This window comes from Dicentrarchus labrax, unplaced genomic scaffold (genome assembly GCF_905237075.1).
Source record: "Dicentrarchus labrax unplaced genomic scaffold, dlabrax2021, whole genome shotgun sequence".
NCBI classification, from domain to species: Eukaryota; Metazoa; Chordata; class Actinopteri; family Moronidae; genus Dicentrarchus; species Dicentrarchus labrax.
The window spans coordinates 3,366,716-3,382,781 of NW_026136708.1; positions in this window are offsets into that span (position 1 = coordinate 3,366,716).

Sequence of the window (16,066 nt, forward strand, 5' to 3'; positions counted from 1 at the left end):
GCACCGGAACACCACAGGTTGGAACATGTTTTCAGTAAGTTACCTTTTCAGCCACTCACAGGAACCAATTTAAATTCAACCTTTCTTAGTGACTGTTGGAAAAGACTACTCTATTAAAAACCCGGGTCAGTAAAGAGCAGCAGTTTTACTGAGCTACTCAAAATGTGGGGTTGTATAATCTAATTTCATTGTAAGACTTTAAGTCAGAATAGTTTGTCCACAAATGACTAAAGCTAGAATGCTTCTTCTTCTACAATCCAGAATGATGTGTTTGAGTAATCTATCATTGAGGTGCACTTGCAGCTGTTTGCTTGGCTAACACAGTGCCATATTTCAGCATGATGTTGTGAGTCTCACTAAAATCAAAATTTTAAGCGCTATCTCAAAACACTCTTAAAGGACCAGTGTGTAGGATTTATTGGCATCTAGCAATGAAGTGGCAGATTGCAGCCAACTGAGAACTGCTTGCATCTATATCTGACGGCCTGGGAATGAGAACGAGTGGAGGTAAAACTATAGTGGCAGTGAAAACTAGTGAAAAACGCATCCCATCGTGGCTTCGGTACATTACTAGGCTTAACTCACACTTCTAGAGGCTGCAATGGAACTTATTTTTAGTGGTGCAGATGCTAACATTCATGCACTTTAAGGTTTTCCGTACAAACTATGCTTGGAGCAAATCTGTACACGAAAACCTCGACTTTGAAGGCACTGAATACTGCTCATTTTTTTATTGATTCTTTTAGCTTAAAAAACATCTATCCAACCAGTAATTTTTTTGTTTTAATGAATATTAATAGAGTTATTAGAGAATATATTAATAATTTTTTTCATTTTATGTAATGAAATAATGACACAACAAATTGTATGCCAAACAATTCTTGTTGTCAACAGTCCTTGACCTCTGCTCCCCTCAGGACTTTCGTTCTATGCTGTGCTTCACCCACATACTGAAAGCTTGACTCAGCTTGGCAGTGGTCCTGATCACTGGAAGTTCTGCTGTTCAGTGATTCATTCAGGTAATCGCTCCAGTACTTGCAGCAACAGCTTGCCTGTGAGACGGAGCAGTATCTTTGACCGAGTGAGAACACTTTCAGAAAAGCTGCTCCGTGCTTCAGGCAAAACCACGCGGCTCAGTTCCCACTAGAGTGTCACCAACAAACCACCAGTGTCACTGCAAATCAGGGATATGAGTGTCCTGAGAATAGATGACCCTGAAGTAATTATGGATAAAAGAAAAGTGAGTAAGATAAGAAAATAAGAGCTATTTTTTCTTTTTTCAATTACCCAGGAATATTTCAGAGCTAAAGGGGAAGAAGATATAGGAGGGGACAGACATGAGGGGCCATAATGTAGCCGAAATGCCAAGCATATGGGAAGATGCAATCTCCTGGAGCAATTCAATTTTGTCCTTGAGTTAGCAGCAGCACGTGAAGGCAGCAGAGTGGCTGCATTAACATATGCTCTACTTTAATGAGAGAGGGACAGATGGTGGGCCATCGTTTGGGGTTTAATCTCAACTGTAGCTGGAACTGGCTCCTGTGACTTTGCAGCAGAGAGGGAATACTGGATAAAAAACTCAATCAGTGCTGTCGAAATAATGCCACACACACAAAACTGTGGCTGCTGAACGAAAACGACACATCACTTGTTCACCTGCTACAATTCTTTTGGACTGTTGCTCTGCCATTAGCTCTGCTGCAATTTAAGGTTTAGGATGTGTTTAACGTTTAACATAAGGTGGTCTGAGGTTGAAACTAAACCATATTGCTGTGTCCATTAGAAGACATGATACTCTGATCCTAAGTGTGTCAGAATATGTTGTTACAGAAGCAGCAATTAGTGTGAGTGAAATATTAAATGCATCTAAAATCAAAGCAAGCAAGCCAAGCAATTTTGATAATCAGAGCTGTCAATTATTAACCCTACCACAAGCAAGATTGATTGATCATAATGATTATGGCAAGAGGACATGAAGGCACAGACACAGGCCTATAATAGGATGTAATATGATAATATAGTAATGACCCTATTTAAACTGCTCAGGTCATTATTTTATTCCCAAATGAATAGCATTTTTGGCGGCCACAATATGCTCAAAAACTCATGAAACACGGCACAAAAACTTCGGCGGTGGCATTCTACGGGTCTTGCATATGGGCGTTGAAAATGGCTTAACCATGCCCCCTAAACACTGCCCCCAAGACATGTTTGACCAATATATATGAAAATTAGTACTCACATGTAACATGAACAGACAAACTCTTGAACCCATACTCCAAACCCAACAGGAAGCCATTTAGAATTTCTGCGGTTTTTCTCATCTACGTTAGTGAAATCAGGATTTATTTCTACCACACAAGAGTTGGTGATTGTTGGAACAATTTGTTTTTGTCCACGTAGAATGAAGCTACGGTGATATGTGAGGTAAAATGGCAGTTTTTGTATATGGAGTCGAGCAATTTTGATTTAAACGAAATGTCTCTTTCTGTAGGGATGCTTTCCATATTGTTGTCAGACACAGAATAACAATGTGAGCCTATCAGTGGCAAAAGCATGCACTGTTAGGGGGCGTACTTGCGGGCACATTTGTCCCCAAGGGTTAGTTTACGTTGCCACCATCATTGCAGCCCTTTTCGCTAATATTAATTAATAATAAAGGTTTTGCGTTTATAATTTTGTTCACTGTATATAACCTTTAAAGATAACGTTCAACTTCATTTTGACAGAGCAATCAGGTCAAGTTTAGCACACAACTACATTTTAAACCCCTGCAAGTTCAGGTTTAGCTAGCTGGACCTGTTCTAAACTGCAGCTAAGCTAGTCAGATGCTTGGCTGCTAAGCTGCCGCTGTCTTTGCCAACACTTTAAGGACCATCTTAAAGGTCCTGCACCCCCATACAAGTGTTTTCAACTATACCCTGCTCAGGTTGAAGGTAGGCAGTGCTCTTCTGGAAATAACATGACGACACTGGACTCCATGTACTAATATGCTGTAGATATTTTTTCCATGAGTGTCAATCAAACAGGGTCTGTATGGGTCCACTCCATCCTGGGGAAAGGTCTAACCATCCAAAATATGTGCATCATGCAGCCCTATTAACTATTAATATTAACTACATTTTCATTATTTGACATCTAAATAGATTTTTTTCCTCATTTAAACCCAATCAGATATGAGCTTTAACTTGATAGCAGAGGAAAAATCTGCATCCACATTTAAAGTGCAGTCAGTTGCAAGGCCAAAGCTCTCCCCTCTTCCTGAAACACAAACCAAATCCAGAGCTTTTAGCATGTATAGGAGTGTCAACTCATATTACAAATGGACTCTCAAAGTGCCCTTTTCAGGCCAACTCTATATTGGTCTTTGGAACAGAGTGGTTGCTTATATGAATCACAATGGCCAGGCCTCATCTGAAGGTCAGCCATATAGGAGCTGGATCAAACACAAGGTCCACACAACACAGAGCCTTATCATTATTCACTGCCAAGCCACCGGGAGAGCAGTGATGGTAAAACCCCAACATTTATTATGGCTGCCCTTGACGGCCCACACGGCCGCTATAAAGTCATTGAGCATAATAAAAATGACACCCGGGAACAACACACATCCGCAACTTCCTGCAGCATTTACATTTGGGGGACCCTCTTATGCAGAGAGGCACTTAAAGTATTTCTGTTCAAGGACAGGAGAAGACAGAATCAAACCCTCGACCCTCCACTTACAGGGCAGTCTTCCTGACAACTGGGCCACCGGGGTGCTGCACTGGTATGTATGAGCATGCAAACAAATGGGCACAGGACTCACACACATTCAGCAAATTACCTCCCTCTAATGTCCTATCAGTCACTTACAGTAGCGTTGTGCGTAAAGAGCAATGAGCCCAATTCCTCTGACTAAAAAAAAAATCTATCAAGCTTCTAGAGAGCAGCAGTAATCAAAGCCCCGGCCACAAGCTCTGATTTGTTTTATGGAAGCCAAACTACACCAGCAGTGTTTTCTCTCTCACTAAAGGAAATATTGACGAGATTAATTTCTGAATGTGAAGCTACAGTAATCTTGTGTCTATGATGCTATCATCAGTTTCATTTTCATTGCTACAGTATCCTCCATCCTGCTGTGTAGAGATATGTTGTTCTTTGAACTAGAAAATTCGGCCTGGCTGTGGGAGACTGGACTGGGGACGAGTCTGGTGTTAAAAGACGGTTATGAGTCCTGTGTTGTATTACAGCAAATCAAAACAGGAGATTCCAACAGGACTTATGCTGCACTTCCCAGCCTTTTACCATCCTGGTATGTCTAGGGATTGCATTCATACTGGACCATACTGGTGCAACGTTTATCACCATGGTACCGTAGGAAGTAGTATGCTCTTTATTTGGCAAGGTGGGAAATAATGGTGTGGTGGAGGTCAGAGTACTGATGAAGAAAATTCACATTTAGGCAGTGCAGACTTGCTAATCAACTGATATCTGGAAGCTGGTTCCAGTCCCCTTCTGGTCTGGTCCCTTGACCTGTTGTACGGACCTTGATCTTGTCATATAACAAATATGTATTCTTACTGTCTCCTTCCCCCTGGCTAAATTTACCCTTTAGGTCACAATGCAAATTCCCCCCTTTTCCTGCCTTTTTGCTTCCATTGGTAATCACATTCCGTCTGATTACTGCCTTTCCCCACCCTCTGATCATTACTATTTACATACTGCCTTTTGGTTTGCTTCCCTTTGTTTCTCATGGTAAACATATTACGTCTGGTAACTGCCTGATCACTACCATTTACATACTGTCTCTTGGTTTAGTGTATTCAAGTGTTTCATTTCATTTCCTCTGGGTCAGCTCACTGACTCAGATCTGCTCTGTGTCTGTAAGTTCACCAGTATGCCGGCATGCTTCAGTAAACTCACTCTACCCCAGCAAACCTCTGAACTGGACTTGAATGGTTTCTTACTGATTTTTTAAACATGTCAAATCGTCCACTCCAACAATTATGTTGATCTTTAACTTCTTTAGTTGCCTAATGATACCTTTATTAAAGTATTTTTGCCATAACCTTAAACTGCATTGACTGATTTTATGGTCACTTGGGGGCAATGGAAATCGATTTGGAATCTGGTGATGGGTAAGTCGAATATTCACTCTCCTTTTAGCACTAAATCTTTAGTTGCTAAATATTCACTAGTTTGCCCAGCTAGTTGCTAACATTGTTGCTGTCTGCTGTTTAATAAAAAAGGAATATTTTTATTAAAAATTTTTTGGAGGGAAGGGCCTGACAGATACCAGACAAATTTCAAAAGTACAATAAAAAAAATCTGGTTAAACATTATAGCCTGGGAACAAGACAAATCTGCAAGCTAATGTTTTATTTTCTCTGGCAGATGCCACCCTCTGGCCACCCTCCCATTCTGACAGATTTTCACCAGTTCTGGATCTGGTCGGGCAAATCACAACCATTTATCTAATTAATCATTTTGGTCGGCGCCCGCTGACAACGGGAAAACAAAATTGAAATTTTACAGAGATTCAAGACTAATTAGCATCTAATTGGCCGCATTCGTCACTATGAGCAACAACTGTCACATAACACATAATCTGATTCATTGTTCAGATAAAAAGATTGTTTAGTGCAGCTTTCAGCGTAACATTGCCATACTGTAGGTAAAGATATTGTAGAAATAATGAAAAAAATGTTTGATGAAGAAGGAATTTAACTGATTTTCCCAACTAATATCAAGTTGTTGAGTGTATTATAAGCCCAAAAGCAGCTGTATAATGTCCTCTGTAGCTTCTTCTGGAGAAGCTTTGCCAGTCTGAGAAAGTAACCATGATGATGTCACCAGGGTTCATGTCGCGTTTTGCTTGGAGACAGACCTTCAATGAAAAGCTTGTCTTAGATGTTAAGTTTGAGTGGTATGGCTGTTTACCAGGCAGGGCTAAAGCAGACACTATGGAATTACATAGCAGACACTATGGAATTACATAATGGAGAGTGTAAGTGTGTTTTGGAGGAGACCACACTGCTAAAAGTCAGGGTATCTCAGCTTGAGCTGCATCGATTTTGACCATTCTTGCTAAGGTAATTATCTACTGGCAGGGATTCAGTGTCAAACTTTGTACCTTTTCGCCAGGGTTCAGCAACCTGTCTCTATTAACAGCATTACCCTTCAAATATTTTGTATTGAATTTGCACTGCCAAACATACATACTATGTATGGCAAATTAGACCTGCGAGCTGCTGCTACATTTACTGCAACTCGCATCCCCTGAGAGCATCCAATACTCATTAAATTGCATCCCTCACAAAACTGGGGCACATATGACAACAGTTACAAGCACATCTATACCCATTGAAAGGTAAGTGTGATTCCTGAGGGCTCCATAAAGTAAACAACAGTGGCAGACAGAGGTAGCGTTCTTCTCTCCAGGCTACATTTATAACACAACACATTTGCAGCTCTGAAAGGTAATATACAGGGAGATTCTCTTGCTGAGTAGAACTGCTTTTTACTTGATAAATGCACTCGTTGCTGGTAAAATGTTGTTGTTTGCAAAGCTATTGATTTTTGTTTCTGCAGCCTTGGTCCCACAAGGCCCCTGCTCTAAAATCAGGGCAGCGTAACAAACACCCGTGGAAACTAAAAGTCCACAGTCCCACAGGAAAACATGCACAATAATAAAGGGTAGCAAACAAACCAAAAACAACACTTCCACATCGCACAAGGCCACTGTAGGCTTTCAATGCAGCGGCTCACACTGAACAGATTTCATTTTGGTGGCTGGAAAATAGCTTCACTAATCCGCATTCTCTTCAGCCACATTGCGACAAAGCATTTTCCATTTCCCGCTGTGATAATGTAAAAGCTCTTGTAATGATATGGAGCAGAAAAGGAGACCCCAAGGTGAGCACGGGAAAGCCCATGTATCATAGCCCAGCCGCTATCTTCACACCCATTCACGAGCCATCAGGCCCCAGTAAAAATAAATTGCTGCACTTCACAGTTCAGTGGAGGGAGAGAGGCCTTTGTGTGAAGCGAAAACTCAGCTGGTGACTCAAAGTGCTGCCACTGGAAGGCAAACCCACACTTGTACATGTATATATGCACATTAAATAACACACACACAAAGACATTCTGAGTGTTAAAGCATAGGGAAAGGCACACTGGCCTTTCCCTATGCTTTAACACTCAGAATGGGTGTGACGCTCACCATTTGATAAATTGTACCCTGCGACTTGTGAGGGAGGCAGGTAGACAATCAACCTTGCAAGCCGGCTAACAACCCAGGCCAGCCAGCCAGGCATCAATCTATCCAGAGAGTAGCAATGTAAATGTCAAGATAGCAGCCAGGACTTGTCATTATTTTCATATATATTTCGAACTATCAAGTATTCTCGAGAACAAAGGTGCTCTTTTCTAGCATCTCCTTGCTTCACATTTACACAGTGTACAATCACAAACTCCCAGTGAAACAAGTACAACTAGAGCAGTTGGTGGTATAGTGGCTTCCCAAGAGAGAGTTTAACATTTTAGGATTGGGAGGATATTCCCAGCCTCAATTTCTCATTGACTCAACTAATTACCTTTGGGTCAGAAACCACTTATGTTGCACCGTGGCTACTGCCGATACTTATCTGCCACTCACTTTATACATAATCTTTACTAAATCACGTAGTGTCATTAGGTATGATTCCTACCACCTGTTTATATGAAATTCAGGAAAAAGTTTTACGTTTGGCTGGTGGAAAACATGTGACTTAATTCTATCCACTGAAGTCTGCGCCACGGTTTAGCTCTGTGATGTCCGTCTTCAAATCCCACCAAGAACGTATTAGTAGCAGAGCGTCTTCAGACTGAGCACTAAGGCACAGCCAGTCACACACAAGCACATACAAACAGCATTAGAAACTGCAAGTGTTCGACTGATGATAAAAAAGGTGCAGGTGAAACAGATTTTGTTAACAATGGCTCAGTTCCCCAAAACATGACAAAATACCAAATGGTTTGGAATCATCTGGAAAGTCATCCTTTGATCGGTCTATCAACGTCTATCACAGGGGAATTTCAACCTGTCGGATCAACAAATCAGTAAGCCAGTGAAAATATATTTTTCCAGCAAGAAACGCCTTCAGTGCCGGTCCTTGTTCCTCTTTCAATGAAGAAATAATCTCCAATTCTGATATTACTGATGCTAGCGGCATCTATGCTAACCTCATTAGCAGTGGCCATTGTTATTTTTGAGCGAACAGTTGCATTCTTGTTGTGTCACACTGCCGGTAGTTCCTCAAAGGACGCTGATTGATCCAAAAAACTGTGGTTTGGACACATGGGCATGGCAATATGGACTCTCGCATGATCTTGTGATTTCGGGACTTTGCAAGTCCAGCTGCCACTCAGGATAATCAGTTCCATTAAGTGTCCCAGTAAGTCAGGACAGTGAGCCAGCATGCATAAAATAAAGACCCTGGAACTAGCTCACCTAAATGGAATGCAATTGTTTTTAATATTATCTGTTTTACCTGTGCTTATGCTGCTATGACAAGTCTGATGATAAAGTGATGACGTATTAAACCAAGTTAGAGTGTCCTAGTCTGAGTCTGCTGGTGTATCAGCCGGGACATCAAATTATACAATGTGTGGTTAAAAGCATTTTAATTGCCTTCTGACCCAGTCACATCCTGTCATTCTCATTATGATTATTTGAAACGTTTTATTTTAAGGACTGGATCACAACTCTTGGTATTACGTGTGCAGTCCCTCATCTCTCCGTTCATTTCATTAATTTCTTCCTCAGTTTCTTTCCCTTTCTTGCTTTGTAGAGTAGTATAAATTAGCAAAGTTAATCTTTTTGATGTCCGTGCTGCAGCTTTTCACTTTTTCACTAAAGAGCCGAGTGCTACAAATATAGAAGTGAAGAATGCTTAATTAAAATGTTTAATCTTTTATTAGAGGAGCACTCAATAGATTTTGTGTCTTGAAGAAAAAAAAATATGGACAGAGTAAGATTTCAAGTGAAAAATACAAACTCCATGTGTCCGGATTTTGACTTGCAGTAGGACATATAAGCACAGTAAACAAAATATATATATAATAAATCATTGCACCCTAATTTCTGTAAGTGCTCGACATATATGGATTTATCATGCAATGTTATCAATCAATTACATGAGTGAGCCAAAACGTTTACATCTTGTTATGTCTTATTATTTCAAAGCACCAGAGAGAAGAAGAGTATTAGAAGCACTGGGAGCATTGCAGAGATGATCACACAAAATGTAAGGCTGAATTGAGCTCAAACACAGAATTGACTGGATTTACTATGTATGATAGCATAGCAACAGTTGCTAGGGCAGCCAGCTTACTGTATAATGCTGTGCAATGGTGAGTGTATAACCTGCCACTCATTGCCCACCCAGAGCCTTCTGTAATAGAAGAACATCATGAAGTGACACACCTGGTTAGCAGTAAGAGCCCGCTGATAACCAATTATGACTGTACCTTGATATGGATATGTAGAGCAAACAGCTTCATTTTATGAGAGAAATGAAGGCACTTTGCAGTAGCTAAATACAATTTTGAATTGGACTTTGTTCATGTTAAAGGTACCCTGTGGAGTTTTTTTTTTGGAAACAAACAAAAGTAACATTAATTCACTCACCAGAAAGCATTGCATATTGAGTTCTATCAAACATTTTGAGGTTTATTACCTTTCTACTCAAACATTTACAAAGCCAATTTTCGTTCTAAAAAATTATAACCAGTTAGCTCAGTCGGTAGAGCTGGCGACCCATGTACAGAGTTCCCGCAGCGGTCCGGGTTTGAATCTCACCTGTGGCCCTTTGCTGCATGTCATCCCCTCTCCCTCTGCCCCCTTTGCCTGACACTATCTAATAAAGGAAATAAAAGGTTAAAAAAAAAAATTGTAATGTGCATTGTTTACATCCATCTTTAATTGCTAGCAGTGTTTACTTCCTTTGTTGGCACGTTGCTAAGTTTGTTGGTGTGCTACCACAACACTGTCGATCAGCCGAATAATGAGAAGACAACAGCACACTGTAAACTAAAATGTGCTTCCTTGTGTGCAAGCACACTACAAACAAAGCTCTATAGCTAATTCCAAATTGTTTTATCCCAAAGAGTACACAATTGCATCATACTGGTCTTCCTTTTTTTCGAATTATTATTTCAAACAGTTTCAATAAACAAGTAGGAAATTAAATGATTAAAAAACAATGTGGGGCTATGGACTTCTATGGATGTTTAATGGAAAACTTGCATGTTATAAATGCCAAACAAATATTAATTTGGAACATTCAAAGCAACCAGATGCCAAAAGTATTCAGCCTGTGTACTGATATGAAACAATAAGAAAATTTCTGCTGATCGCTGGCTGAAAATGCAATTTTATCACACTGCCAATTTTTCAGCCTTATGCCCCGTGACAAAGCTTTCATCTCCTTTACAACATCATTGAATGTTTCTCAGCAGCCATCAGCTAAATGAGCACCAGACTGACGTAAAAGGGAATACCTCCTCCCCCTCCTCACCCCATTCAAAGGTCTGTGGGAGTCCTGGGGCCTGTTATTTTTCCCATTCTCTATGTGGGTTCCTCTGTGCGACAGCTTAATGCCCAGACTGTTGCTGGACCATTACCCAAATCCATCTCCTCGACATGGCATGTCAGCCTTCACAGACAGCAGGTGCTCGCATTTGAAAGCAGCATGTTTTTAAATCCTTCACCGCAGGGCAGAGGGGCATGTGCATGCCGCCGGAGAGGGGCAGTGGGGTTTACAGGGCAGAGAAAGAAGATACTGTTGACTGCTCAGAAAAAAAAGCCACTGACCAGGACAAACACTGTTTGCTGGTTCCATTTTAAAATGGTTTATTATTATACATTTAATTTCATAAACCAGTGACCACATTGAAGAGCTGAACGAAAATGGAAAAACAGATAAACTCAAGCTATCTCTCGATAACCTTTAAAAGCTTGATGTTGGCCTATTAGCGATTAAAGAGGCCCTGGATTTTTATTTCTCAAATTTAATTGCTATTAGCTGGTTTTATTTCAGACAATAAACCCACCTCCTGAACAGCATATGGAAGCATCCACAGAGATATGTGGGCAGTTTCTCCACCATTTCTTGAATAGAATTGATAACTAATGATTGGGTCCAATTTCACACCTGTGACCAGAAATCTCCTCATCTATACTGAACCCTTTGCCAATATGTCATTTCTAGCAAATTGCAATGTTAAAATAAGAGGGAGTTAATCTCCCACTTAAATTCTTCCACCTCCACTGTCTGAAAGAGGTATTTCTGACTGTTGGCCCACAAATTCTCGCTGTAATCAAGTACTCATTGTCTACTGGCTCTGTCCCCAACCAATTTTAAAAATGCAACCGTTTGACCTCTCCTGAAGAAACCCACACTTCACTTATATAGCTATAATGGCAGAATTCTCCTTATCCCTAGCCCTTCTCTCATATGGTGTTGCCCAGGGGTCAACATTTGGTCCTATACTGTTTCTTATTTATATGCTTGCTCTGGATCAGATAATCTGGAGGTTCCTACTGTTGTGCAGATGACACACAACTCTATGTTCTACTGACTGGTAGTGACATGGTAGACAAAGTTTTGTTATGGCTTGCTGCATGTTACAAAACGTCCTCCGCCTGAACAAGTCCAGATCTGAGGTCCTTTTATTTGCCCCCACCCCCCAAACTTTACCTGTGACTTGAAAAATAACAAACTTCACAACCTGTTCTCATTCCCAGGTCATCAAATACAGACACATGCATTGTTTAGTTAGATGCAATCCGCAACTTCACTGCTAAATTCCACACACTGGTCCTTTAAAGTCCTACAAACATGCTCCCACCTAAGAGACCCTATGAGCCTATAACCACTGCCTGAACTCGTCAGGTAGGGCCATCATAACTTTTCCCCAGCCCACGTCTTTACAAAAGGTGTTCCGTTTGAGCCCGCAGCTGTAAAACTCCCTACCTGAGGAACTTAGATTAGCATCTCAGTAGCCTCTTTTAAATCACTCTTCAAAACCTTCACAGGAAAGCTTATTTATAGTAAATCTGTTGTTTGTTTGGTTTCTATCCCTCTTTATAGTTTACCTGTTTTAATCATAATCTGTTTTATCAGGTTTTATGTTTTATGTTTTTTATTTATTTTGTATCTCTCAACGTGTAATATTTTATCTTTTTCTGAAAAGCACTTTTTAACTGTGTTTTGAAAAGTGCTATACAAATAAAGTGTATTATTCTATAATAAACCTAACCCAATCTATTTTCAGATTTCCTTACTTGCCAGAAAGGAGGAAAATCAACTTTTTGTTCCAACATCACTGCATCTAATGCTTTCTGAGACATCTGCACCTTCATTGTGTCCTCAAAGCATCGCAGTCTATATTTAGAGACCAAAGACGCCAAGAGAACAAACAGATGCTGCTGAAGTGACAGCAATGTCAGCACAAGAGCAAGTGCAGGTTTTGTTTGCTCGTACAAACGATCCTCATTAAATCAGACGGGGGATAAAGCAAATGGAGGAGAGAGTAAGACAGGACAAAAAAAGAAGGCACATCAAGACAATCTCATGTAAGCGAGCAGCAACTTAAATTGCCATTTGTTTTGTGAAAAGGAGTAACGACAAGTTGACAGCGCAATCAAAGCACAATGCCATCGATGGAGAATGCGGCCATTACTGTGTGCACTGAACCAAGGCAAATTGGTTATTTCAATGGCACAATTTCAGAGGCAAGCGAGGAAAGTGTAATATAATATCTTAAAAGTACAAGCTATTAGAATACAAACTGAGCATTCTCACACACCTTCCGCTCTGCTCAGCCTCTGAGCGACAATAAATAATGTTTTGTTATTTATTGAGCCGAGAATGGCTATAGTGCTGAATATGCTCGTACTTTGTGCTATTGTTCACTTAAATTAGTTTGGTGCTTTACAGTGTTAAAAATAAAAAAAGACTTCTATTTTTTGTACTTGCACACTGCGTCTCGTGGGCATACTTACAGAGTAACTTTGGTTAGCGGGGTTAAAGTGTGTAACATTTAAAAATGGAATATAATATTTATAGGTATGTTTTCATTAGTTTATAATCACCTGAATATAAGAATTGTTGTGTTATTGTTACCTTAGAATGAGCTGTTCTTATCTACAGAGGGAGCGGGTCCTCTTCTACGGAAGCTGCCATGTTGCCATGTTTTTACAGTAGCCCAGAATGGACAAACCAAAACCTGGCTCTAGATAGGGCCTTTTCAAAAATGTTGCAAGTTTTGCAGCCGCTGTAGTTTGTCCTGTACACTTGGAAAGCTGACCCTTTATTTCACTGCTAGAAGCCACTGAACCCTACACACTGGTCCTTTAAACTAACCTGATATCAATAATAAGATATCTGGCAAGAACTTTTAAGTCATTGGTAGTGCTTAGCGAACACCTTGTCACTGATAGCCTAGCTAAGCTAATTTGGCATCACCTCAAAAGATGACTGTCCAACACAATGGTACTTAACCAAATCCAAGCGCTTCAAACTCACAACAATGACAAATGGCTGATCCAAAAAAATACAGTTCAGTCAGCGTCAGCGTATGACCCAAGCACATCTGCACCTCCCTCACTCGCATGTCAAATTACCATTCCTGAGTTTAGCTGCCACCGGTTCTATATGTCACTCATCCCCCAGGGTCACAGGGGTTGGGAGCCTCGATGGAGTGACAGTCGATGTTAAGTGGATAATCTAAAGGGTAAGGTGCATGAACGGGGCAGACCCAGAGAGTAGGCGTAGAAGTGAAGGACAACTTCAAGCTCACTGCCTTCTGACAGGCTGGCAGGGTCTGGTGTATGAATATGAACCTTCCTTTGACGAGATGGAGGAGATAACTCACCAGGGGAAAGGATGAGGGAACAGCTGAGGAGGAATGGCAAGGCCACGTGAAGGAGAAACGTCATTCATACACCTGCACTGTAATATGCTCTTTTCAATACATGATGCCTCAGCACCTATCCCTCATTACATGCCTACTGATTTAGCCATTTAAAAAGCTGGCCTCTGGTCTTCCGCCAGGTCCGTCCTTTTGGTTAGCAAGAGGGACTGATACATTTAGGCTTTTTTTAGGTCAGTTCTTTACATTGCAATGTTACTGTGCCGTTGAAATTTCCCTGTGCTGACTGTGCTTCCTCTCACCTTGTGGTTAACAGGAAGGACAGGCAGGTAGTGGGAGTTACAGAGCCTGGTGTTGGCTGTCCCCCTATTTTATGCTTAGCAAGGTGCATCCGATGGGGAGTGGGCCATCCTGGATGTCCTTTTACAGAAGACTGCTCATGGCAGGGGATGTAGTCAGGCTCCACTCTCTTTAGACTTAAGAGCCCCATTAGATAGCAAAGCCTTTATGAAATAGAGCAATTAGTAAAAAGTGGAACTTTAGACTTTAAAGGAGGTGTGGCATTATTTTAGAGGGACGGCCCCTGATTAATGAGCATATACATGTCCATTCTGGTGTGCAGAGAGACACATGTGGCAAAACTTACAGTAGATTTATTTATGTTATGGGTATATGGCAAAGTAACCTAAACTGACAAGTAACCTGAATTACACCGGGAACTTCCGCAATGCGTTACGGCTCTACTGCAGCTGCTGGAGCTAATCGCGCACGTTCTCATGATTTCACCAGAAGCAAAGCTGTGTGTCCCTGTCCGCTCTGCTTCACAGAGAATACAAGGCTATTTTTGATGGAAGCTGCAACCCACCTGCGTCAAGCAGCACATTGGCAGGAAGTCACACACAGAAATGGCACTGTGAAATCCTTATACCATGATGCCTAGTTATCATTCCATTTTAAGCCCAGAAAGACCCATTGCAGATCTCCACTTGTGACCATAACAGTAGATATTGTTTCTCATAACTACAAACTCTTTTTGAAGCCAGAACCATTGAGGGATCAGACTATATACAATATCAACCTCACCCAATTTGAAAACATCACAACATGTTCCGTGATATTGTCCCATAGGAGCACAGAGCGTTCGTCCGAGCTCAGGTGTAAATATGACGAAGCAAAAGAGAAGAGGTCCATTTTTGGTCACTAGATGTTTTGTCTGTTGTCTCGGACTTGTCTTGGAGTTATTGGTTACTGCACTTGGACTAGTCTCAGACTTGGCCATTTGACTAAATTTTCCTAGCTGGTCTCGACCAAGTCCAGAAAGTATCCTTTTCTGAAGTAGCTTCCTCCCTCAAAGCAAAACCATTGATGAAGTGCATGAGTTCAGAATACAGGTTTTGCTTGTATTAAAAATCCATCTAGAACAGGTGTTGACACTGACCGCATGGTTACCACGGCCAATCAATGTCACTTGCAATGTCTTTGGACTCTTTCTCCACTCAATCTCGCCTAGTCCCGTTCTTGGACTCGACAAGGACTCATGACTACAGCACTGCCATCTGATCTACTAGCAGAAATGTAATATAAAATTCATACATATGTTTTCATTAGTGTATAATAACCTGTTGTTGTTGTGTTTCCACAATAGCTTCGAATCAATTTTCCAAACAAAAAAGCCAAGAACTGAGGTCACAGCACACCTGTGTATCATCGTGCATGAGTAGAAAATCCTCTTCTGTAGCTTGTATCTTGGGATTTAGGTGTGTTGGCACATCAGATATGACACCTAAGTGTTGTAAGAGAGATATTGGTGATAATGAGATGACTCGTTCTGTCAGGGCTGACAGGTGTGAAGTTGTGGTTCAACTACAGGATTAAAACGGAGGAAAACATTAAAGGCTTGTTTTCATATGACTGCATGTGTGTCACGAAAGTGTACACGCATACATAAGTAAATGAAGCATTTACTGGCATGAAACCTTATCTCTTCCCTTTCTCTTTCTCCTCCCTCTTTCATTATCACTCCTTCTCAGAGAAGCAATTAACAGCTAGCATCCCAACTAACGAAGTCACGGTTAATTTGAGCTTCATCTGAGATGCTGCGGCTGCATTATTCAGATGTGCCCTCACCACACAGATGTCGGGATGCAGCGTGCACACACACACACAC